This window comes from Mustela lutreola, chromosome 15 (genome assembly GCF_030435805.1).
Source record: "Mustela lutreola isolate mMusLut2 chromosome 15, mMusLut2.pri, whole genome shotgun sequence".
In the NCBI taxonomy this organism is placed as follows: domain Eukaryota; kingdom Metazoa; phylum Chordata; class Mammalia; order Carnivora; family Mustelidae; genus Mustela; species Mustela lutreola.
In genome coordinates this window covers 14,365,223-14,390,609 of record NC_081304.1, presented here as the reverse complement: position 1 = coordinate 14,390,609, position 25,387 = coordinate 14,365,223, and the positions used below count along the sequence as shown (strand labels likewise).

The 25,387-nt window shown below is 45.8% G+C and overlaps 1 protein-coding gene and 1 pseudogene across 3 annotated transcripts in view; both read right to left on the bottom strand.

Annotated features, from left to right (window-relative positions):
* TEX2 (testis expressed 2) overlaps positions 1-25,387 on the bottom strand; it is a 104,824-nt gene that overhangs the window by 73,119 nt on the left and 6,318 nt on the right. The gene's annotated exons all lie outside the window — the stretch shown is intronic.
* Positions 11,196-11,337, bottom strand: LOC131817301 (U2 spliceosomal RNA; annotated as a pseudogene).

Here is a 25,387-nt window from a genome sequence, read left to right as displayed (position 1 = left end):
GCAGACCTGGGCTAGGACATTGCTGTTTCCAGGAAATTCCTGAATTAGCTCACTGATTTCCTGGTCAGATCCCCCACTGGTGTGATATCAGGCCTTGTCTCTCATCCACGCCTCCCATTTTGTCTCCCTCTTTTCTCCCTCTAAGCAGATGGCCTTGCCCCTAATTCACTGGGAACGTGGTAGGAGTTGCCATCTTGTCTCCCATACCCAACTACATACACGAATCCATTCCTTGGCTAGAAATTCTAGCTGTTCCTCTCTAATCTACACCCACACAGAGATCCTATCTAGGTCTAAAGAGGCCTAATTCTAAACCAAATGGACCCATCTGTCCCCTCATTCCTGCCCACCCAACCTGACCCCACACTAACTCCCTCTCATCCATCAAGGGACCCCTGATCTTCCAACCACCAAGGCTCCAACCCCAGTGGTTCATCTCCAATGTTCTCCTCTTCTTTATCCTCTAAGCCTCTTTTGTTCCCCGAGTGCTGTTGATGGAGTTCTTTCATCATCTCATACCTCAACGTTTCTTTCTGGTTTCATCCCTCGTCCCCAGAATCCAGCCCACATGGCATTCTGCAACCCAGCTAGCCTTCTTTTTCTTCTTCTTCTTCTTCTTTTTTTTAAGATTTTTTTATGTATTTGAGAGAGAGAGAGAGCATGAGAGGAGAGAGGTCAGTAGGAGAAGCAGACTCCCCTCTGAGCAGGGAGCCCGATGTGGGACTCGACCCTGGGACTCTAGGATCATGACCTGAGCCAAAGGCAGTGGCTTAACCAACTGAGCCACCCAGGCGCCCCAGCTAGCCTTCTTTAAACACTGCTCTCATTATGTCCCTCTTCTGCTCAAAGACCTATCTTGAGTCTCATCTAATCTCTTTGGCTTTAAGGGTCCAACATAACCCGGTCCCTTCTATCTACTCAACCTTATTTTCAGTTACTCTCCAACGTGTTCCCAACATTCTGGTGGGGTCTGATGAGCCACTGGCTCGTGTGAGAACCATCCTCCTTCCCACCTTCATTCAGGCAGCTCCCTGTATTTCAAGTGCCTTCCCCTCTTGTCTCTGCCTCGTCAAGTGCAATGTCCTCCATGAAGCTAGTGATGCTTGAACTGAGCCCCAGGTCTTCCTCCTAGACAACTCTGGCCTGTCAGCTGACCTTCTACAACATTTATGCCATACAAGTAATCATAGTAAGTGAGTTCTCACCCAAGAGCGGGCTGAGTCTCAAAAGTTCATCGGTAAGTCAACTGTGTGAAATTTAAAATCCATTTATCCTGAAGGAAAATACATGGGAAAGAGGTTCCTAAGCCCACAAAATTTACGCAGTCCACAATGCCACCGTGCTACAAATGTACCTTTTAGACCACACAGAACATAACTCAAAACAAAATCACATTCTGAATTCAGATAATGCCAGGACCCTAGAACTAGGATCCCCCTGTACACACTCCAGAAAAAGATAGTTCTAGAGAATAGGAAACCAGAAACCCAGGGTGTAAACCCAGACACTTCTCACCCACCTGTCCCAATTGGACTTCTGGAGTCCAATCTCCAATCCAGCTCAAGGACATGAATCTGTTTTAACTCCTGTGTAAAACTTCAATAGACCCTGGAAAAATAGAGGAATTGGACCGCCAGTCCCAGACACATAGGGGCCAGGCGGCAGTCAGAGGAAACACCTCCTCTCTGGCCCTTCCAGGCAGCGAAAGAACTGCTTCGATGACTTCTAAGCATTGACATGGAAAAGGCATAAGGGAGAACATGGGAACGTTTTTAATTTGTCCAGAGGATAGAGCAGGGCACATAGATAACTTCTAACTAGGAATCTGGTGGCCACTCATCAGTGGCGATTAAGTTCTAAGGTCAGGGCAAAAATCTACCAAGAGCCAAGATTACCCTACAAAGTACGGTACAAACACTTCAGGTGACCTTGTGCGGTCATTGTTGTGCCCAATCAAGTTTGAGAAACTCCAAGGCCGACTATAGGATGGAGTGAAAGAAAAGCCTGACTGTGGCCTGGCTGTTTGCCCCACTCTGCCCCAAGGAGGACAAACAAAGCTCTGATGCCGAGGGGGGTTTCCTGGGGCTCGGGCTCACCTGAAGCATTTGCTCCGGCTTATTCTAGTATCAAGCCTCTGTGACTTTAATGCAGGTAACAGATGTGTTTGCGGCGAGCATGAAGGTGGAAGATAGAAGGTGGGAAGTCTTCTGAAGTCCGAGAAACCTGGTTACCAGTTTAAACGCTGGTGTTACACTGCCCCAGCCTCCGACCCTAGCTGCACTGCTGACCAGCGTATGACTCTGGACAAATTATCACAAAAGGCCTCTTTCTCCTCATTATTCAAATAAAACAGAGATAACAGTGCCCACCTCAAGAAGGGCTGCTGGGAAAATGATTTAGCACATGGAAATTATAATTATCATTATCCGCAGCATGCACAAGCACATCTTTTTATCCGTGCCCATGGGGCCAGAGCTGACCCCACCCAACCACGTTCTCAAGGATCAAACAGCTTGTCCCCAGCCTCTCTAACCACCTGAACTAGACTGTCCCACCTGGCTGACTTCAGCTTTAGTTCAGGCAGCTGTGACCATTAAGAATTACAAACATAAGGGCAAAGCAGAAATATGGAAAAGTCTATACATTACAGCACAACATGAAAAAGTAGAACTTGGGAGGGTGTGCATGGAAAAAAAAGAAAGTGCAGCCAACAGGATCCTAGGAGGCTACAGAGACAAAAGGTTAATAGTTGATGCTTTACTGTGAGTTGTCTGTTTTGCTTTTACTGTAGAGCTGGTTAAAAGGATCGCTTTTAAAATGAAGGCACCAGGCGCACCTTGGGTGGCTCAGTCATTTGGGCTTCCGACTCTTGATTTCGGTTCAGGATTGTGGTCTCAGGGTCATGGGATCAAGCCCAGCATCAGGCACTTCACTCAGCAGGAGTCGCCGGGAGATTCGCTCTCCCTCTCCCCTCCCCACACTTGTGTGTGCATGCATCCTCTCTCTCTCTAAAATAAATCTTTTTTAAAAAATACATAAAATAAAATAAAGACACTGAATGACATATGCAGTCCTACCAACATTTTTTCCTGTCCCTTCTGCACTTTAGCCACATATTTGTGGCCAAGATTCTAACAAACGATGTTTAGTAGTAATTGGGCTAATACTATATACTGTTTTTGCATTTCAATGCTGATCCAAATTTTAACCAATAATCCATACTTATAAAGGGTTTTAATTTTTTATTTATTTGAGAGATACAGCACGTGTGTGTGTATGCACACACACATGAGAGAGAGAGAGAGCGCATATGTGCACACGAGCAGGGGAAGGGACAGAGAGAGAGGGAGAAGCAGATGCCCCACTGAGCAGGGAGCCCAACACAGACTTGATCCCAGGACTCTGGGATCATGACCTGAGCTGAGGGCAGATGCTTAACTGACTGAGCTACCCAAGCGCCCTATAAAGGGTTTTAAATAACATTATGAAATCAAATCACTGCCATAGGTATAAGGATGATAAACATTGCTAAGTAAGCAAGAAAGAATCAGTTGCTTAACTTTGATAGTCAAGGTCAACTCCATTCTAAAGGCAGTAAGAACATTCAGTTTGGGGAAAGAGACCTGATACCAGCTCTAATAACAATATCCAGAGTCAGACCAATCCTGTCTCAAAAGTTCTTATGTAACTCACAGCCAATCAGCACTTGGAATCAGCATGAAACCACACAGACTTGGCAATTCCAAACAGAAGAAAAGAAACTTGATGATTTGGGTAGCTTTTGTGTCCTTGTCCCGGGTAAATGCATAGCTTGTCTGAAGCCTTTTGAAATACTGAAAATGGCTCCCTGCCTCCCATGGGCTCCTTTGCAGATGTCAGGTTGGAACCACCAGCCTAGATCGGCCCCACCCAGCACACTGTGGTGGGCTCTTACCACCCAGCTCTGAGCACCTTCCTGTCCCTCGTAACCAAAGGGTAAGTGGGCAAGTGCATTTGGGGACTGGGTAGAGCGGAGGTGTGCCAGAAAATCCTAGGGAATGTATTTATGCCAATGACACAGCCACCCCTCCCCATCTCAAGACATGTAATAACTGAGAAGGGGGGATTAGAAGACAAAGAATTTGAAACAATTTCCCAGTAATCACAGCCTATGTATGTGCACACATTTGCCCCAATACCTGCCATGGAATTAAGACTCACCGGTCTATGGGGCGCCTGGGTGGCTCAGTGGGTTAAGCCGCTGCTTCAGCTCAGGTCACGATCCCAGGGTCCTGGGATCAAGTCTCTGCTCAGCAGAGAGCCTGCTTTCCTCTCTCTCTCTCTCTCTGCCTGCCTCTCTGCCTACTTGTGATCTCTCTCTCTCTCTCTGTCAAATAAATTAATTAATTAATTAAAAAAAAAAAAAAGACTCACCGGTCTAAATCACCTTGGAATATCAGGAACGCAGTATACTCACTCACTTACTAACTTACACACACACACACACACACACACATGAAAGGGTGATGAAATCATGAAATCCCCAGGAACTCAGCTGCAGGCACATTATCAGCTGTTCCTCGGCACCAGTAACTAGTTAACCCAGTCTACATCTACGTTAGAAGACACTACCTTAGAGGCAACAACTCCTTTGTAAGAGGTGACCTGGCTCTGTGCCTACATTAGAAAGGCAGGGGCAGGCCTACCTCCATCAAGGTTAATCAGTGAACTACTTCAGATCACTGTCTAAGGGCCCAAAGCAGGAGAGAAGGCAGAAATGAAGGGTAAGTGAAATACACAAACTTGATGCACAAAGTAACCAGAGAAAAAGCTGTTTCTTGGCGAATCAGGGAAAACACACACAAGGAGCATTTCATCACCAGAAAAACACGAGTACACAGCCTAGAACCAAACTGCCTCATCTAATTTGGGAGGCAGTCTAAACCTGACGGCTGTACTGGGCCTCCATCTGACATCTCAAAGGGGTGAACGGTATAAAGTTGTGATCTTGATGTTCTTCTGTTCATAGGTCCAGCAACTGCCTAACAGCAGTGTCCTGCCCTTTCCAGGTGACGATGCTGAGTCTGTTGTTGGCTTTTGTCTTCCAGCTCATGTGGGTCCTCAGAGAGGACTCTCCGCCAAAGGAAAATGCCAAAACAGGAGCAGAATTTTCTGGCTACCGAAGTGTAATTAAGGATACCATAAAATCCCACAGAGATAACTCAACACCCAAAGGCATAGCGCGGGACAGCTGAGGCTAACTGGGAAGAGCTCTGGCTCGGGAGCAGCCTCGCTGGGACTGTAGTTTCTGAGCTGTCAAATGAGGGTCGTGATGGTGAAAACCCACTCCTCAAATTGCTGGGAGAAAGGATAAATGGAACAGCACTTCATGAACTTCAGTGAAGTTATGGGCACCGATGGCACAGAAATGTTATAATTAACCACGATGCTCTTTCCCCGTGGACAGGACGGAGTAAAGTATATCAAGGAAATATTATTACTTGTTCTCAAAAGACTCTGTTTGGCAGTTATTTTTATTTAAAACAATGTATTACGGTCATCATACAAGGGGTTTTTTCCTCCAAAAGCTTTGAGAGCCATTTAAATGTCCATGGTAAAGAATACCATTCACGTCCTGAGCATACACGCCCAGTCACCTAAAGCAGCAGGAATTATTTTCCGGAGGAAAGGAGGGCCAAGGCCCACAGAGATCCAAGGGAGACACGATCTGGGCGTGGGAGGATGTAGCAGAGGGATTCTGATAATTAACTTCTACACGCGCCAGGCCTCGGGGCCTTACCAACAAGATCTCACCCAAGACTAATGACTCGGTGAGGTAGGGAGCTAGTATTATTCCCACATTTTGCAGATGGGGAAAAAAGAGGAATGTTCTGGGCAACTTACCAAGGCAACAGAAAACTACCGACTAGCTTGGGGCTCACCCTCCAAGGCCATGCTCTACACCCCTATTAACTGCCTCGTTCATGTATTTCCAAAGGCAAATGGATCCATGGGCAACAGAAGCTCTCTACCAGTGGTCTGTGCTTCAAGAAAAGCTTCCAACCACTCCACATTTACTGAGCACGGGCTGTATGCCAAGCTCACTGCTGAACGACAAAGACCTTCACACTATCTGTCCAGGAGGGAGCATCAATTCCAGGGTGGACCCTGAGTATAACTCAGTGAAGCAATGAAAAGTACTTCTTAAAAAGTCCCAGTAATTCATAGGACAGGCTATAAAATGCTTTATTCTTCTCTCTACTCTTCCAGGCCCCTCAAAGCCTGCTTGGGATAGTAATCAACCTATTAGGGAACTACGTTCCACGTTGGGAAGACTTTCTTATAGTAGATCACAATTTACAGCAAAAAGAAATCCAGCAGGCTGGTATCAGCCCTAAGGACTACATGTTCTACCCCCCACACACACACACTTTATTGCTGTACATAAGTAAATGTTCTATTGCATGCACAAAAATCTTAAGAAAACCCTAAAAATGCGGCACATTTCTTCTTGTGTGCTAGTGGAACGTATTTGCATCCTAGGGAAGATGGTCACAATTAGCTGGGACTTCACGGGAGACAGTGGAAGGTGGCATCAGAGGCGACGGCTGTTTGTAGCAAATGGTCCACCCATGTTATTGATTACCTGGTGACTTTACTGATGTCTCTGCCTTCCCTTTTATACTAGCCATCACAGGCAGTCGCTACCACAGGTTTTCCCTACGTGACCACTCCACGAAATGTTCATCCAAAATGTGTAAAGGTGTGACCATTCAGAAACTGACTTCAAAAACAGCACCTAAAGACATATTCATTTTCCTCTCCATTTATTATGTATCCAAAACAAGCATTTGGCGTTGATAGTAGATCTAAGGCTCTCTTGATTTCACAGTTTACGCACTGGTGCAGGTCTATTTGCACAGACATTTTAATCTCAGCCAAACCTTTCTAGTTGGACATGTGGAACTAAAGCTCTGAGAGCAGAGACACGTTTTAGCATTCAGTGCTTGCCACCTGCCTCCTGCCTTACAATGTCATAGCAGCACAGTACTGGAGCAGCCCTCAGGGAGCTTAGAGGACAGGGGGTGGAGACCATCAAATAGTCAATGCAAGGGCTACGAAGGAACACGAAGGGTGCCAAGAGAGTACAGCCAGAGGGGAGACCCCATCAGTTTGAGGCTCAGTCATGGAAGGGTCCCTAGAACAAGTAGAATTGGGCTGACATTTCAAGGATGAGGCAGAGCTGGCTGGGATGGTAGTGTGGGCGGTCCCCAGGCAGAATGGCATGAGTAAGGGACCTGAGGCAGGAGCACAGCTTAATGGAGGAATCCAAAGGAGAACCCTTGAATGTAGGTGTAGCGTACACAGCATGAGACTGGAGAGGTGGGCAAGGAACAGGTCATGCAGGACATTGAAGGCCACATTGAGGAACTGGTTTTTATCCCAAAAGCAATGAGGAACAACTGAAGGATTATTGCTTGTGGTCTAGAGGCAGCATGACGGTGATCAGATAGACATTCTGAAAGCTTACTCTGGGTACAGTGTGGAAGCATACTGGAAAGGGACAAGAAGGGACTCAGAATGATCAGTTACACTCTTACATTTAGGCGAGAGGTGACAATAGCCCGGACAAGGGAGGTGACTGTGAAGATGAAAGAAGGGGACTGAGAGAGAGAAGATGACATGCGAGGGACTTGACGGGGAGGATAGGGAATGAGAAAGAAGGTGCTTTTAAGGACAAGCCTTAAGCTTTAGGCTTACAAGACAGTGGTCAGCAATCCCATTTACCAAGTCTGGGGATAAGAGAAGGATCAGTTTAAGGAGGACATAGTAGGTTCAGTTTGGGACATCTTAAGAGTCTGACATTTGGTGGCCTCCAAGGGTGGATGTTAGAAAGGTGCTGGAAGGGCGCCTGGGTGGCTCAGTGGGTTAAGCCGCTGCCTTCAGCTCAGGTCATGATCTCGGGGTCCTGGGATCGAGTCCCGCATCGGGCTCTCTGCTCAGCGGAGAGCCTGCCTCCCTCTCTCTCTCTCTGCCTGCCTCTCCATCTACTTGTGATTTCTCTCTGTCAAATAAATAAATAAAATCTTTAAAAAAACAAAAAACAAAAAACAAAAAAAGAAAGGTGCTGGAAGTTCTGATTCACTAACTGATACTATTACACAACCACCAGGAAGAGAGACTAACGGTTCCTCACAAATAATGGCAAACAAGGGGCACCTGGGTGACTCCGTTAGGCATCCCACTCTTGATTTCAGCTCAGGTCATGATCTCAGGGTCCTGAGATTGAGCCTTGGGTCGGTTTTTGCACTCAGTGGGGAGTCTGCTTGAGGATCCACTCCCTCTCTCTCTCTCTCTGCCCCTCCTCCCACTCCTGCACATGCACACGTGCTCTCTCCCTCTCTAAAATAAATACTTAAAAAATAAAAATTAAGAAAGCAAACAAACAGTAGAGAGAGAATTTGCTGAATGACATTCTTTCTCATTCCCTATTTAAGATGTTATTTATTCATTTGACAGACAGAGATCACAAGTGGGCAGAGAGAGAGAGGGAGAAGCAGGCTCCCCGCTGAGTGGAGATCCTGATGTGGGGCTCGATCCCAGGACCCCGAGATCATGACCTGAGCCAAAGGCAGAGGCTTAACCCACTGAGCAACCAAGGCGTCCCAACAAAGTATTTTCTTTGTTCAAAGTCGAAGTTCAAAGTCATGAACTTCTAACAATACTGTGCAAGTAACATATGCAATAAAACCATTGCATATATCTGCCTACATTCAACTTTTTTAGAACATCTTTCAAGAGAAATTTAATGCCATCTACTATTCTACACACACACACACACACACACACACAAACACACACTTTTCTTCAACTTTTAGGACCCTAATTTAAACCAGGCAGCAAAGAAGAAACCTCAAATTGAAGCAGGAAAAAGAACTGTTTCCTAAAATGAGGAACAGGGTTGGGGTGGGGTGCGGGGAATCTTGGCATTGCCCGGGCAGCTCACTTGGCAGGCACCAATTCATCTGAAGTTCTGAGTTACAGGGAAAAACTATGATTGAAGATATAAGTCCTGGATACATCAAGACACTCCTCATTTCACTTCTGGCTCTAAGAAGCATGAACGGCGTTTTCATTTCAAATGAGGAATAGGAGATAGAGAAGTTGAGAGACTTGCCTAAGTCATCATTGCCAGTTAAGGGCAGAAATGCAAAGCAAATGGGTCCGGGCAACTCCCTTCAGTGATGCCCAACACCACAGGGGAAAAGGAAGAAGCAGCTATTTCCTTGATGTTAATCCTCTGCTGTAGAAGTCGAACGTTGGGATATTTATTTCAGAAGGTGTTTTCTGTGATCACCTGTCAATTTCATCCTTTGCCTCAAGATAATCTTAATTTTTAAAAAAAATTCTAAGCTGTAACTACTTTCTTTATTTTATTTTATTTTATTTTTTGAAGATTTTATTGATTTGGGAGAAAGAGTGAGCCGAGGAAAGGGCAGAGGGACAAGCAGACTCCCCACTGAGAAGGGAGTCTGTCATGGGGCTCGATCGAGCTTAACCCACTGAGCCACCCAGGCACCCCGAGATAATCTTAATTTTTAAAAAGTTTTGTCAATTCAGTCCTCTCTGCTTTAGCTTCTGAAAAGGGTTTTGTCTGGTTAGATATGTAAATCACACCCAAGGAAAGTTTTTAAAAGTTTTAGTTATGATTGCTTATAACATTGGGATCCAAATGTAAACTCCAATCTGGAAAAACCAAATATTTGTTTTTCATCAAATGTCTACTACACGTTTCCAAATAAAATCCACTGAAACTATAGTGAATAAGTGTCTCTAACTTACAGAGCAATTTTTCAAAAACCATTTATTTTTTCTTTTTTTTTTTTTTAAAGTATTTTATTTATTTATTTGAGAGAGAGACAGTGAGAGAGAGCATGAGCGAGGAGAAGGTCAGAGGGAGAAGCAGACTCCCCGTGGAGTTGGGAGCCTGATGCGGGACTCGATCCCGGGACTCCGGGATCATGACCTGAGCCGAAGGCAGTCGTCCAACCAACTGAGCCACCCAGGCGTCCCAACCATTTATTTTTTCTTAAGCCAAACTCAGAACTTGTCTTCCTGAAGAAGAAATGCTATCAGGTCCATTCCTTGTCAGGCCCCAGAGCTTAACAACTCAAATGGACAACCAAGGATCCTAACTGTGTTAATGGGAAATATTACATAGTCCTTACAAATAGTAAGTATGGGGCTGCCTGGGTGGCTCAGTCAGTTAAGTGTCTGCCTTCAGGTCAGGTCATGATCCCGGGATCCTGGGACTGAGCCTCAAGTTGTGGGGGTGGGGGGGTCGTCCCTGCTCAGCAGGGAGTCTGCTTCTCCCTCTGCCCCTCCCCCTGTTCATGCTCTTTCTCAAATAAATACATAAAATCTTGAAACAACAACAACACATAGCAAGTATGTACAGAAGTCGGGCGATACGCAAATGAAATAATGATAAATGAGGAAAAAACACAAACTAGCACCTATACTGATTTACACAATTTTAGAAATGTAAGAATGTAGAGTTTAATTTTCCACTGCATCTCCACACACACAGACACATATGTAAGTGTATGTATGTACATATATGTGTGTGTATAAAGCTCTTCACCCACAAATGTGTAACACCTGTGAGCCCCCAGGGATCTCAGAAGCACTGCTCGGCTTGGCACAGCCCGGCCTGCCTGACCCAGGTTCAGGTACCAGGCAAAGTGGCTGAGGTGACACTGAAGCGGGGGCAGAGCAGGAGTTACAAAGGGAAGAAGGGAGTAAGGGCCAGGGGGCCTCAGCCAGGTGAGGCAGGTGCCCGGAGGGGGGTGAGAGCATGCTTTTGCAAACCCCACCTGGGTGACTCCCTCGCCAGCTGCGTGACCTCGGGCTAGTTACACAATGTTTTTGCGCTTCAGTTTTCTAATCTACAGAATGAGAAAAATAAACTCTACCCCGTGGCATCTGTGTGGGGATGAAAGGAGTTCCACACAAGCCTTTATACGGGCTTCTCCCTGTGTGACTAGTGCCCTTCCTGCCTTGACAGGTGTGGTCAGTTTCCTGGTCTGTAAAGGGGCAGCAGTAACAACAGGATGTTGTGATGATTAAGGGCAGGGGTATGGCCCTGGCTCTGTCCATCGCAGCCCGATGCAAATACTGGTTATTAAAGTATCCCAGGACGACTGAGTACAGGCAGTAAGCATGAGGCTAACAGGCCCCACGTGTGAACAAAGGCAGCATCGCTGGCAGAAGTATATACTATTTCCAAAAAGGTTGTTTTATAATTTTATGATTCAGTGCTTACACTTGATCTTAGCCAAAAGGCCGAGAAGTGATGTGATTCAGTGCTTAAAAAATACACTGAGGAGAGGGGGGGTTAAAGCCTTAGGCCAATAGCTGTAACCCTTCAGTCTGTACCCAGGCCCCTGTGTTTGGGACTCGGCCACGCTCAGGTCAGCTGGCCTCTGGATGTGGGGACCCTTTCAGGGAAAGCATTCAGGTTGTCAGACCTCATGGAGCGACAAGTGGAGGGTCAGTTCGTGCGTTTTAAAGACTGCCGGGCATGCATAACATCAGAAAGCGAGGTTCAGTGGTCAAGTTCAAAGCAACCCAAGAGTAGGGAGATGCTTGGTCTGCTTTGAACCACCAGCACGACAGCCAGAGGCAACTTGCTCTCCTCCTATTCCTGCCACAGGAAAACTGACAGTAAGAAAAAAAAAAGAGGATACCAACCAGAATAAGGCCAGTCACTCTCTCAAAAGGTCACTGATACCAAAGTCCCAAGTCCTCAAAAGATGCTTCAGATTAGTCGGTCAAAATCTCTGCAAAGATGCCTCACTGAATTCCAAGGCCCCCAAGACAACTGTTACTCCCCAAAATTTGTTGTAGTAAAAACAATGGCAGGACTCAGCTCTAAGGTTTCCTCAGAAAGACCTTCCTGACCACTTCATTCTAAAAGCACGGCCTCCCCAGCCCCTTATTTTATTTTTAAGAACAGTAATACTACCTGACATCGTGTTACACGGCTACTTACTTGTTACCTCTCAGAATATATGCACTACAGAGTAGGCACTTAAATATTTATTGGTTCAATGAATGAAAGAACACCGCACTTAATACCTACGTAACCTGTTTATGGCCTTTTCAGGATATTCCATACGGTACAGAAAATGAATATATCATTTAGAGTCTAGTATATTTTTAGCAACTGGGCACCAAGTTTTAGCGCCAGAATGTAACATATTATAACACCTGCTAGGAGAAAGTGAGATCTAACTTCACACCTAGATCACCTCTACTCGTATCCTCTGCAGCAACACAAGCCTTTCCTAACACAGGCTATGAGCATGGTACCACTCTTTTCTACAGAACCACTGTGTATATACAAAATGTTGTTTCTGCTGGGAAAATGCGTTTCTTCTAGGAAACTGAAATTCCAAGTCAGCCGCTGTCAAAGGAAAGGATCCTTCAGGAGAAGGGGGGTATACCTCTGGGTGGTAGTGGCTTCTCAGATCATTTTTCTAAGGTTTTAAAAAAATTTTTATATGAAAGAGAGCACATGCACGTGCATGCAGGAGCAGGGGAGGCACAGAGGGGAGGGAGAGGGACAAGCAGACTCCCTGCTGCACGGGGAGCCCAACAACATGCTCGACCCCAGGACCCAGAGATCATGACCTGAGCCGAAGTCAGATGCTTAACCAACTGAGGCACCCAGGTGCCCTATAGATCTCGATGGCATAATAAAAGCTCCTCGGCAAGTCACCATCTACCAGGGATTCAGAAGTGGAAATCGCAGAGCTGTTGCCATCAACAGAACTCCAAGGTATCCACCTGTAGCTCCTGGGCCTGCCTTTGGAGCAGAACCACCCCACTCCCAGCTTGTATCACACGCCAGGCCCACTGGAAAGTGGAGCAGAGGATTTGAAAGCAGGACACAAATCCAATACATGCAGTTCTTACAGAATATATATTCTCAAATGAGAGAATTCTGAAATCCTGTTGTGCATAGTAAGTATGCAATGCCTCCTTTTTAACTTACATAACAAGCAATTTATCTAACAAATTAATTTTCGGCTCTTAAGTCCCACTAGATCAAAGTATGTATCAGTCTTTTTAAGGGGAAAAGGATATGAGCAATGAGGGAAATAAATGCAGAGTTGGTCCTGCTTTGTCACACACACATAATCAACAACGCACTTACAAAGGCCTTCTCCAAAAAGCCTCTGACAGCAAACACTGGGCCCAGATCTCGAGGGGAGCAGGGAGTTGCACCTTCTGGAAGCACTACTCTCAAACTGTACAACTCTCTCAAAATAGGCCTGGCTGGGGCACCTGGGTGGCTCAGTGGGCTAAAGCCTCTGCCTTTGGATCAGGTCATGATCCCAGGGTCCTGGGATCGAGCCCTGCATCGGGCTCTCTGCTCCACGGGGAGCCTGCTTCCTTCTCTCTCTCTCTCTCTGCCTGCCTCTCTGCCTACTTGTGATCCCTCTCTGTCAAACAAATAAAATCTCAAAAAAAAAAAAAAAAAAAAAAAAAAAAGGCCTAGCTGTGTATTCCAGCCCTGCTAAATCTTACTGTCCAACAACCCACAATGCACACTCCCCAGCGAGCACCTCGATCCTCCAGAGAAAAATCAGCATCAGCACCAGCAGCATACTCCTTCCTAACATTCTCTTCCAAACCTTCCATTTTACTATTTTATATCAAGGGTTCTTAACATCTTATGGGCCAAATCTGGTCTGAGCGTACGTGTGTGGTTTCCTTGGGAGACGGTGCGTAGCTTTCAGAGGCGCAAAGGGGTGCACGTTCCAAAAGTTAAAACGCTGCTCTTTCGAGGGAGTAGCAGAACTTCATCTGTTATTTTGGGAAACCAAAGTTTCTTTCTTTCTTTTTTTTTTTTAAAGATTTTAAAAATTTATTCATTTGATACAGAGAGAGAGCGTGAGCAGGGAGGAGGCAGAGGGAGAGAACGAGAAGCAGACCCCCTGCTGAGCCAGGAGCCCGATGTGGGGCTCGATCCCAAGACCTAGAGATCATGCCTGAGCCAAAGGCTAAGCACCTGAGCCACCCACGCGGCCAAAACCAAAGTTCCTCAGAGCCAGCTCTGGTTTGAACTGTTTCAGATCAAACAGTCTTTCCCAGGAAAAATACTAGGAAACCAGAGTATTGGCTCCCATACTTGGTTGCTGGGTGTGGATCTCGTGCATTTCTGGGGTGTCCAACAAGAGCCCGCTGGACCTCCCAGCAGGGTAAATCAAGATGACATGTCAGTGTGAGGTCTGCACTGAGGATGTTGATTCTGGAATTTGTTTGGGATTCTTCGCTGTTGGCATTTTCCACCCCAGGGGCTCTGACACCTCATGAAAACGACTATTTTTTCCTCAGAAACAATATTGTTTTATCCAGCTTCGTAAGAAAGATCAAAATTAATGTTGAGTCTGCAATGCTCTAGTGCCTCACTCAAAATGCAGGGCACATCTCCACAGAGACCTTCCTCCTGGGCAAGTTTCTTCTTTGACTGAGTGCTTCTACATCAAATGTAATCCTTAAAGCACTATTCCCACTGCGCTCTGGCTCCCTCACCGGACTGTGTCCCAGGTTATCTTTTTTTCAACATCCTGTAAGATGCATACGTGTACATTCCTCCTCCCATTTTTTAAAAACTGATTTTCTATTTTGGTCTTAACAAACCACTGTTCTTGATGTGGTTTTTCTAACTTGGAAATTATATATCATACCAACTTAAATATCCTGCAGATTTCATGAATTCTCCCCTTCCACCAACCGCAGCTGTTAGACCTACTGTGATCACATATCCTTTGTTTCTACAACCTACGTAAGAAACCGGACCTTGTTACTCTGAAAATCTCACTTTCATCTCGATTCTATCCAGTTGCCAATATTCCTTCACACATGTGGCAATTCTTGGTCTCTCTTCAAAAATGTGGCCAAAGGTGTAATAAAAAAAGAAAGGCTAAAAAAAAAAAACACCCTGTTCTCTGCTTGTCTCCTGGACCACAATCTTCCTCTATTGTTTCTTCTAAACCAAAAGGTACCACTGTATTTGGAAAATAATCAGTTCTGGGAAAAGGTACCTTCACACTATTATTTCCAGAACAACGAGATGTACAGAAGGAGAAATTACAATCTGCTGAGAAAATTGCAAAATTATTTCTGACACTATTTGCTATAATTTGACAATTCTGTCGTAAGAGTCTGAGAACGGCACCATTGTGAGATGTCTGAAAACCATTGTCCTAACTGAAATCTGTTCAAATAGAATAGTTAGTTGATTTTCAAGTCACATAAAAGCACAGATAGGGGCGCCTGGGTGGCTCAGTGGGTTAAAGCCTCTGCCTTCAGCTCGGGTCATGATCCAGGGTCCTGAGATCAAGCCTCGGCATCGGGCTCTCTGCTTAGCGGGAAGCCTGCTTCCCTTTCTCTCTCTGCCTGTCTCTCTGCCTTCTTGTGATCTCTCTCTGTCAAATAAATAAATAAAAATCTTAAAAAAGAAAAAAAAAAGCACATATAGACCAGAGATCCTTCCTATTAAATCAAGGCATGAAATACCTACAAAGCCTATCACCAAAGCAATATAAATTTTAGTCTCAAAGTATCCTAGCCATTCATCTCAAGTCTATGTAAGTAAGGATCTTAAGATCTTTAAATTTTGACTTACACACTAAATGAAGTAATAAACAATGCTCCTTTATTTTTTTTTTGTAAGATTTTAAAAATTATTTTAAAAATTAAAGATCTCCGCTGAGCAGAGAGCCTGATTCGGGGCTTGATCCCAGGACCCTGGGATCATGACCTGAGCCGAAGGCAGAGGCTTAACCCACTGAGTCACCCAGGCACCCCAACAATGCTCCTTTAAAAGAAAAAAATCAATGTCAGGAAAAGCAGACATGTTCTATTAATCTAGCTGGTTTTCACTCACACATATTTGTTCTCCATACATTTTTACTGTTTTCTTTTTTTTTTCTAAGATTTTATTTATTTATTTGACAGACAGAGATCACAAGTAGGCAGAGCAGCAGGCAGAGAGAGAGAGAGAGAGGAGGAAGCAGGCTCCCTGCTGAGCAGAGAGCCCAATGTGGGGCTCGATCCCAGGACCCTGGGAACATGACCTGACCCTAAGGCAGAGACTTTAACCAACTGAGCTACCCAGGCGCCCCATACTGTTTTCTTTTAAATACATCGGACCTTTCACTTCTCTGTGTTCACAGAAGAGAAATGTAGAATGGATAATCCCAAGCAATTGATTTGGGAATAAATGGCATTTTTTGGTAGCTTCCCATTAAAATGGGTCTGCGTGGGAGGAACGTGAACCGAGCAGAGTGGAGTGGGAAGGGAGACCCCGGGCACAATGGGGTGCAAAGGGAAGCCAGCTAAAGGCATAAAGACGAGCAAGAAATAACCTACTCAGATAACTGAGGGCCACTGCCATAATTTCCTCTGTATTTAACATCCACAGTGCTGAGTCTTCATTAATTTTAGATGAATTTCACGGTAGGTTTTGTGTAATTACCAACAGCTTGCATTACTAGCTCATGAGACAGCTCTATCTATGAAGAGATCTGGTTTCCTAAGCAGAGCCTCCTGGATCGCATGCCCACCTCCGTGTGAAGGTGAGCGCTGCCAAGGAGCTAACGAGTCCTCAAAAGCAGGAAAAGAAGGAGACCTTCTGCCCAAACCCTTTCAGGGCCAGAGCCCTAGCTCCCCAGAGCACTGGGAGAAATTCGGAGAGGGAAAGAAGCTTAAACTACCAAAGGTAGAAAATGATCATCTTTCACTGTAATTTAAATTTCTGCTGTTGCAATGATGCACATTTGTCACCAATGCTCTCTTTCTTATATACTGGCCTGCCCCTGGAAGAACAGTCTTTCTGGAAGCAATAACTTCTGTTGTTTCTGCCTCTGGAAGCACTGGAATAAGGATTATAGAACAGAATCATACTTTCATGAACCGAGCTCACCATCATGGGATACATACAAGGTCCACAAGGAAAGGCAGGAGCCTGTGACAGCAAATGCATGTGTGTGTTCCTGGCTGGGTGGAGGCCACCAGAGCAGATGGCTGGACTTTGCGGATGGAAGCAGGTAGCAAGCTGAGACCCCCAAGACATCCCAGGGAGGGGCAGGATCCACCGTCCAGAACCACAGGGCTGGGAGGCTTCCTGGTTCTCTGTCTAGCTCAGGGCCCCCTTTCTGGCTGCAGACAAGAATTACCAGACCGAACAGAAAAGCCAATGGCAGGGAACAGATTCACTTAGACTACATTAAGGGGGAAAAAAAAAAAAGGGAGGGGAGGGGGGAGTTAGAAGGGGAGGAAGAGAAGGTGGTATAAGAGAGAAACCCAAGAAAAATGAGAAGAGAGGCCTCGGAGAAGTTAGGAGGCAGTTAGGGCATTGACCAAAAGAAAGTGACTAAAGAAGCCAAGGACAAAATATCCTGGCGCATGGCACCGGGCTTGTAGGACAAGTTCATCCAGTGCTCTCTGAGCAAAGGGTACCTTACAGATTTGAAGAGGGGAGAGGGGCCAGTAGGGAGAAAAGAGGCTCTCGAGGACCCAGAGGTAGCCAGGTATGATGAGTGAGAAGCCAGGCTAGCGTGCATGGGCCCCCACCATGCCTCTGGCAGACTGTGATCTAGGTTCTTTCCCTACTGTTAATTGGTCCTTCCTTTCTCAAAAGCTGGCTTCAGAGCTTTCTAAGTGAGAGGTACAGAAACTTCAGCTCCTTCGAGGGCTGTGTGAAAGCTTGACGAACATATGACCCTATCACCACCAAACACAAATCCACAAACACCCGCAAGATTTCACATTCAATTTGCAAGCAGGTACAGACTTCTCCCTTCCCCTCCCCAAGGTTAAAAACCCCGATTTAATGGGCTCCCTGCTCGGCGGGAAGCCTGCTTCTCCCTCTCTGACTCTCTGGATTGTATTCCCTCTCTCTATGTCTCTCTATCTGTGACATAAATAAATAAAATCTTAAAAACAATAACAACAACAACAACCCGGATTTCAAGAACTCATTACATTATTTTCAAGAACATGTATAGAGGTTCGATGTACACCCTTTGGGTAGTGGGGTATGCAGTCTTTTAGAAGTCTGGGCAGGACAAGAGAAAGGGCAAGGTGAAGTCCTGCCCCAAGAAAACAACAAAAGCTTTGTGGGGTGTTTTTGTTTTTTTTTTTTTCACTCCTGTGGCCAAGACTTTCGTGGGAAAATAGGTGGTTCCTTTCTAGACACTTTACAACCAACCAAAAGTTGAAAAGCAAATATTCTAAAACATACTTAAGTGCTTGCCTAAGTTAAAAAAGAAAGAAAAACTGGCACACTGACTTTTAAGCTATTAATCAGGAAGAAAAAAATTGAATTAGCCACTTTTTAATTGAGAATGTATCATGTTTCATGCTATGCAAATACTTGCTTTAAGATTCTTCGAGACCTTCCTTAAAAAGAATGACAAAGTGGGTGAACACTTTTAAGAGACTCTCATTTAAGAGACTTGCAGAAGACTGCCTTTCACTGCCCAGGAGAGTGTGGACCTGCCCTGTGACAGTCCCCAAGTACAGCCACTGCTTTGGGAGCGGCGTCATCTGCTGAATGCTCGAGCGTCAACGGATGCCCAGCCCAGGTTAACTCAAGGTGGGGACAACCCGTTTGATGAGTCCTTTCTCCAGCCCCAAATCACCATGAAATCTACAAGCTGGCTCGATGAAAGCTTCCAAAGCTAGTTTGAGAGCTCCCTGCTTGTGTCGCAGGGTCACCCCCTCCCTAAGCAATAGCATCACACTAGTGAGAGATCCGGGTTTGTACTCTACAACAATGGGCAGAAATACAAACTGACAGGGCTGACCCAGGGAACCACCCTGCTTTACGGTGGCAAAATCCTCATTTTCCCTTTACACGCCCATTGGGGCCCCTGTATGAACTCCAAAAATAGAAAAACGTGGCTCCCAAAAAAAAAAAAATCACACTTTTCCCCTTGGCTTGCTTTGAAGTACTGAACACTTACCAACCAATAGTGCCCACCCACGCTCCATGCCATGCTGGGCGAGGGACCACCAGCCCCCGCTGCAGTGCCGTGCCAGAGTCCAGAAGGAGCAACAGGATGTTTCTGGGCGGGAAAACTGGAGCTACTGGGTCAACTCTGCCAAATCACACAAAATGCTCAAATTCTTAGGCCACAGTACAGCTAAGGACTTTGAGATTTTGAATCCTGCAATTCCTGGAAGCCGTCTAAGCTGTGGGTCATATATTTTAAACGTTTAAAATTCTATTGTTTGAGATAAACACTCTGTATGAATTATAAATTCATACAGTTGGAAGGAGCTCTTGATCACCTGCCCCCAGAAAATTCTGGGCCCTGCCCTTGCTACATCTGCTGCCAAAGCAACTCTCACCTAATTCAGAATCTCAAGATATGTTTTTCCCTTCCACAAGACTTTCGTCCCACAAATCAGACCTCATGAGATAAAATTCGCTTCAGGCTGTTAAGCCTCTGCCAACAGCCCTCTTGATCGCAGTCAGACCTTAAAACAAAAGCTAGGCTGACCAAAGAAGTTCAGCCTCTGGCTCAGAGTATGATCAATAGTCATTTCTGTTGGGAGTTTTAGCCTTAAAAAAATTTAATGTTCCTGCTTTACTATTAACCTTCCCCATCAGGATCGAATACCACTCATCATATCCCCACAGACATTAGTCTACCCTGGGATATTAAAACAAAAGCAACTCCTTTCCCATGGGTTTTCTACTACTCTGACTTATTTTCCACTTCAATTTTGCCTCTGAACTTCGCCAGGGCAAGCAGCTCAACTTGCCCTGAGGACAAGTCCCTTCAGACTTCTAGGACAGGTACTGCAGTTTCTACTCCAAATTCTTCCGGGGTGGGGCGGGGCGGGGAGGGAGTGGGGGAGTTGAGGCAGATGGCAGCCCAAGGAGGAGCCACATCAAATTAGTCATTGCCATGGCCTGATACTCTAAAGGTCATTTCCAAAGGGCATCTATATTGGAGGACACCAAGATGGCTCCTGTACAGCGAATGGGAGGAGCGGTTCCATCGTTTTTATCAAAGGAAATAGAAAGAGGCAGGAAATGCTCTAAGAGCAGGGGCTGTGGAGCAAGCCTGCCTTAAGCCCCAGCTCTGGGCTTATCTCCCAGCTCCCTTGCCCTCTGGATGGCTTTATCCTATCCACACCCTCAACTGGCTTTTCCTTATTTGTCATCATTAGGTCCAAACAGCACCCACCCAACACACACACACACACACACACACACACACACACACACACATCCCTCTACCTGCTCTCAGAGGTAAAATATCAGCAAGGTGCTATTAAAATTTACCATGTGGTCCACTTCTATTAACACTCACCTACAAACATCTTCACAGTCTACTACATCTGCCAGGGGCCTCTTTTAAGATCTGCCTGTGGAACAAAATCACTGCCTGCTCAGTCTGGGAGGCCGTCCTACGATTACATACCTGGTCCTGCCATCATGACTGGAAGGCTTGCTGCCAGCCTTCTGCGGTCAAGGCACACAGAGGAGTCTCTCCTAGGGTTTTCTTTGGGGCCATGTGTGCCCATACTCCTTTGCTCTATTTCAGTCTATGCCAATCCAATTCCAATAAGCGGATCACTTATTTATCTGGCTGTGATGTTAAGGTTTCCAGTGCCTGGAGACATTGGCTGCTCCCCCTCAGGCATGAGTTGACAGATACCTGACCCCTTCCCTCTGCGCTGTTCTCAAGCAGCTTCGGTGCTAATTTCCACTGGAGAGTTTCTGGGCACCACTTTGGTGCCCACACTGCCGCTGAGTCACATAGGTCTCTATGTTATCTGGTTCTGCAAATTTCCTGTATGCTTTTTTTTAACATGTATATACTTTTCGATCCCCTTAATATTCAGACATGCAAGTCTCCCAGAAAACACATCACTCTTATCCTCGATAAATACCTCCACTCTGGTTATCAGAGGACCTGGTCTGGGGACCCAATCCATTCTTCCAAAACAAAACAAAAGAAAGGAAAGTTACCTAGGAAACCAGGTAATAACGTCCCACATCAGTTTTCTCTCTCAGAATCACAATCGCAAAAGCTATAAAGAAAATGTAACTGCCATCTCTGCCTCAAGTCCTTTTCCTGCTTAGAAATTGAAAGTTCTGGTGAAGATCCAGGTGTTTCCTGTAACTCCCTCCCAAGTGACAGGTGATCTGAGGAGGCAGACTCCTCCCCTCATCTAGAAGTTGGCCTCAGAAGGAAGGGCAAGTCTGCCCATCTGCAGGGCCAGGTCTAAACACAGTTGCCTCTTTTCTCTCCAGTGGTCAATCTCCCAACATCAGGAAGATCCCTCCACCCCTACTGCTGTCTAGCGCCCTCTTTAGGGCCCATCTAGCATTATTTTTGAGTAGTATGGGGGCTATTCACAAACACCTGCTGAACACCCAAGGGTAGAGCACTCTGGTTTGCTGATAAGAGCTGGGGAGGGAGTGAGGAGTGTCAGAGGGAGGAAATACAAATAGGAAAAGGGCACAATCTCCATCTTCTAGATAGAGGAAGACTACTACGTCCCTGACTGTGGGCTGCATATGGAAGACTCTGCCCTTGAGGCCTCAGTTTGGAGCCCCATGCTACCGATGGCATACTCAGCAAGTGATGCCTCCTGAGGCTGGGGCAGGAGCCCTGGCAACGTGGCCCATATGAAGGCTTCAGGAGGTAAGGCAACCCCAGCCCAGAGGATGGAGAGGTGCGGAGGAGATGGGCTGAGGGCCTGGGCTGTCTTGCTCACCTATTTCTCCCCAGCACATAGTAGATGCTCGATGAATATGTTTCAAAAATGGGTGACAGTTGTCAAGAATAGATTTAAGAGCAAATAAGGAGAGCAGCTTTAAATTTATCTAGAAATTCTGAAAAACAGGTGCCAAGGGAAGTGTAATACCAGTGAGTTGCAGAGTATGCACAGCCAATGTTTTCTGCCAGAAGTAATTTACATTTCTTTTCACTGCAAATGCAAGCTGGCCCTCACCTAGTCCTTTACCAAGTGCTGTGATTTTTATCTTTAAACCTCTCCTCTCTCTCTTTCCAATTTCGCTGCCACCACTCTGGTCCAAACGACCACCTTTTTGCTTGGAAGACAGAAGCAGCCCCCTCATGGCTCTCCCCACAGTGACTCCCCTTTATTCGCCCAATAGCAGTGGAAGTGGTTTTAAAAATTCCTAATATGGGGGCCCGCTGCCTGGCTCAATCAGCAGCGCATGTGACTCCTGATCTCAGGGTGGGTCTTGCATTCAAGCCCTACACTGGGTGCAGAGCTTACTTAAAAACAAAATTTAAAAATTTAAAAAAATCCTGGGGCGCCTGGGTGGCTCAGTCGGTTAAGCAGCTGCCTTGGGCTCAGGTCATGATCCGAGGGTCCTGGGATCGAGCCCCACATCAGGCTCCCTGATCTGTGGAGAGCCTGCTTCTCCCTCTCCCTCTGCCTGCTGCTCTACCTACTTGTGCTATCTGTCAAATACATAAATAAAATCTTTAAAAATTTTTAAACACATAATCCTAACATGAGCGTACCATATCCTTGCTCAAAACCCTATGAGAGCTTCTTGTGGCTCATGGACTAGGAGCCATGTTCTGAAAAGTGCTATATGGTCCAGCCCCTCCTGCCTTCTGCCTCAGCTGGGCCCATGCCTCTCTCCTCCTGGTTTATTATATTCTAGGCACCTTCCTGCTCCCAGGAGGAAGGGAGGGAAGCCTTTCAGGAACTGAACCACCTGCTCCCTCTTCAGGAAACGGCTCTACCCCCTCACCTCATTCCCATTTGTGCTTTCCTTTGTAGCACTTCTCACTATTCTTTAGGACGTATTTTTTAGCAGACCTCTGCTTTTCTCCTTCCTCCAGGAGGGCAAGGACCTTGTCAGTTTTGCCCACTGCTGTAGACACAGTACCTAGCACACCATCTGACCCATTGCGCAACCTCCTTTAATGTCTGTTGGGTGATGAATGAATGAATGCAAGCGTGGTAGAAAACAAGCAGAAACCTGAGATACGGCTCTTCAAAACTTGGGTCCATAGAAGGAGTCAAACAGTTTTTAGAGTAGAATAATCCAGAACGGGAAATAAGGGGGGAAAGAGTCTTGGGAATCCATGCCTGGAGCTGTCCAGTGGGTTCAGACCCATCTCACAGAAGAAGCATGTTCTGTGCCTTTGTCCCAGACTTGAAATGCATTCTCCTGCCAACTTTTAAGGGTGGCCTTCTCGTCTGGGTGGGCTTCCTGTCCCAGGCTCAGGAGGCATCACTCTCACGGAGTATGTCATCGGAAGAATGGGGCGCCAACCTGAGACCCCAAGGTTATAACCTTCCCTATATAGCCAGGTCAGGGACACCTAATTTTCATAAGCAAGACTATGCAGACTTGCAAGAAATGTTCATTTAGGATTCTGAATTTCAACTACTCACACCAGTCCTGTAATTAGGCAGCATGTGATATTTTTTTTTCTCTAGGACCATATCTACCATATAATTTTATATTACAAAGATACATTTATACTGTGACAGAAAATCCAACAAAAATGCTTCAAATGGAAACTATCTTGGAATAAGATTAGCAACATGTCGATAATTATTGAAACAATGATAGATACATGGGCCTCATTATATTATTCTCCACTTTTGTGAATTTAAAAAATGTTTCCAGAATAAATTTTTTTTAAAAGGAACTAGTGCAATTATATACAAATTTGATCAGCTCTAACAAAATACCCTGTAGGATACTAACAAACTCTGATATGGCTGGGATTCTATTTTACTGAACATCCCAAAACAGGCCAAAGAACCAAAGCCAGTGACTCGTTTCATGAAGTTTTCCTCTTGTATGATCCCGAGGTGTGGCCATTTCCCTAAGAAAGCACCACACCAAATCTCATCGAGCATGGAGTTCAGGTGGGTACCACTTAGCAACTCTTGAGTTGTCACCTTTGATCGCCTGGTAGTGAGGCCACTGGCCTCTGCCTCCTTTTATGGGGGGAAAAAGGGGCTAAAAATCTACCCTCCATATCAAACCCCAAAGCAGACAGCTGCAGGAAGGAGCTGAGCAACAAAGCTTCCTGTTGAACACGGCTCCCACGGCAGACGGGGCCCAGGCTCCCTGCCAAGTGCTCCCCAGGCACAGGTGCTCCATGGTTAGCACACCACAGAGCATCTAATACCAAGCCACCTCAGAACGCGCCCAGCAGATGCATATTAGCCATCTCGTCTCAACTTCAGCCCTGTGGTTACTTTACACATGGAATGATGGGAAATGCTGACCACGAACAGAAGCTCATCCATTCCAAGTCAAGATGCCGACTGTGTGAGAATCAGCAAACCCTTAGCCCCAGTCCTTCCTGTACGTGCCTCGCAACGTCCTCCAGAATCCCCAGACATCAGCTCATTCTATCCTAACGGCGACTTAGGATGCGAAATTGAGGCAGCAGGAGCCTAAGAAATCCCCAAGTCCCCTAAAGAAGTATCTGGCTCCTGAGCCGGGGGTCTTCACCTCTACCCTGCAGGGCTCTGATGACTGGCCGTCCCACAACCTCCTCCACACCTCTTCCCTTCTCTCCTCCCCATGCCACACTTTCTACATACATCCTGTTCCCTCTAGAAATGCTTTGCTGGACACTCCCAATTGCTAGCCCCCCCCCCTTTCTTCCTTCTCAGTCTCCCCCTTCCTAGGAAGGAGCCTTCACACTTAAATCACAATGTAATATACACATACAATGTATACATCTCTTGACTTGTTTACTGTCTGGACTAGATAATGTGCTATGTGCCCGCAGAGACCACATCTGTTTTGCTCCCCACTGGATTTCCAAGGACAGGCACAATGGTTGGCTCCAGTAGATGCTCAAATATTTATTGAACGCGTAATAATCATTGTTTAGTCAGTCCTTTCAGTGAAAAGATTTTTAAATTCTCTATTTCAAGCCCCAAATGATAAATATGACCATATTTAGGAACACTGTTTAAAAGGCAGCGTTAGATGCAAAAAGGAATTTAAAATTGAATATGAAAACAGCCCAGCTTACGCCAGCTGTAAGAAACAACAGAGAAATGAAACTCAGAAGTGCCTGTTGTGATTCTGAAAGGTTACTGCAGGAGGGATCTGAGGGGTGGGTTTAATCTCAAATCCCAAAGAAGCTTAAGACTGAAGTGGGCTCTGCTTGCCTGTGCTATTCTCAAAAAACTTTTTTTTTTTTTTAAGACTTTATCTATTTATCTGACAGGCAGAGATCACAAGTAGACAAGAGAGGCCAGCAGAGGTTTGGGGGGTGGAAGCAGGCTCCCTGCTAAGCAGAGCTCGAAGGCAGGGCTCATTCCCAGGACTCTGAGATCATGACCTGAG